Raw genomic sequence first — 1665 nt, 5'->3', positions numbered from 1 at the left:
TAGCTTGTTGAGTTTGTTTACTCTTTTCATTTATTATACGATTTTCCGTCGAAAACGGTTTACCGTAAGTAAGCAATCAGCCCACCATTTTTCTCCTAAATTGATTTTCCCTTATGCGTGTCATTAAACTCATGGTTACTCAGTTCACCTGGGACTGTACCGCCTCCCCCACATTCATACCACGCTTTTGCGTTAATGACATGAGTGGGAACTTCAAAAAATGTTTACCTTAATACAATGAATGCCGAGAACTTGGGTTGGTACAATAACTGCATTTATGTAATCACGGTCGAGGGACTGATTATTCCGCTCTTAGGTAATTAGAAGTGCAGAGTAATACCAAGGGGTGGGGAATGAAGGAAAAAGGCGGAAGTAACACCCGTTTTCGCACCTGGCAAGGAGGCTATAGCACGCCTGACCTTCTCGTGCACTCTAACTAGATACTTGGTTCAAACGCTTCCGGGTGTTTTGTTGTTAGCACAGTGTGCCCACATCGTTAATCAAATTTTATCATAGAGCATCGCTGATTGCCAACATAACCGTTGTTTCATCAGCTTTAATTTACGATTCTTTGCTCTCTTCTCTCTATTGCAGTTTGAGCAATTTCAGCGGGCAACGCGAGTGATTAGTTCCTCACTATCGATAACCTTAGGGCTATATAAAATACTTCATACAAAGTGCTCGCCTTCGGTATTTACCCACGTGTTGTTGACGTATCAGAAATCGACCGAGCGCAGCGAACGATTAAGATTTCTGATACAAAATCAACGAGTGCGTGTGTAAATACCATACAAAGTATTTTCCAGTTAGGTTCAACTGTGAGACAATTCATCATACTGCTACTCTTTTTATTTCAAAACTTTCCAAAACGCTAAAATGCTAAAATTTACCACCATGCACAGCAAAATGACGACAAAAAAGTAGTATATCAGTAAAAACCTCTTATAAAAGTTACAAGAGGGCAAAGATGGCGGTAATCCACGAATAACAAACCATGTGAATTAACTCTTGCTCTCAATGTACAATTAAAAATGATTGAATTTCGGGAAAAGGGCCAGTTTGAATATAAACAGTAGACAAAATTGCTCCAGGTTCAGCTTAAAATATGCTTTAGATTTCTCGTTCTGTTCCCCATCGGCTATTGTTTTGCCGGCACTCCACAATTTTCTTCATCGACAGTGAAACATTACGAAACTGTCCAGCTCCAATTTACGAGTTTCACTTTTTTGCGAGAAAAACTGGGAGCGAAACTCTGCTTTGTAGTCTTTTCTCGCTGAATGTCTGCGAGGCAACTCGGAAATTTAAAGCGAGGGCGCTGCAAATTGCAAGCTACAAGCGCCTACAAAGGCGGGAATTTTGGGCCGAAACTCACACACCTCTGTGGCTTTTGATCAGACGTATCATTTTTGTCACACGTAAAATAATATCGTTTACGATTCTGATTGGACGAATCACTTTTTTCACGTCTGAAACACATAGTTCCCTCCTCTTATTGGCTAGAAATCATTTGCGTATGAACTTTTCAGTGAGTAAGTCAGTAGGTATATAATAAAAATCGATATTATCTATGTTTTCACAAGTTACATGTAACTGGCAATTTTACAGTATTTCCTGAAAACACACTCGTGTGAAAAAATATGCCAACTTATGCGCGTAAAACGCGGT

The sequence above is a fragment of the Porites lutea genome, chromosome 4, assembly GCF_958299795.1.
Source record: "Porites lutea chromosome 4, jaPorLute2.1, whole genome shotgun sequence".
NCBI lineage: Eukaryota > Metazoa > Cnidaria > Anthozoa > Scleractinia > Poritidae > Porites > Porites lutea.
The sequence above is the reverse complement of the archived record's forward strand: the minus strand, read 5'-3'. Positions refer to the sequence as shown.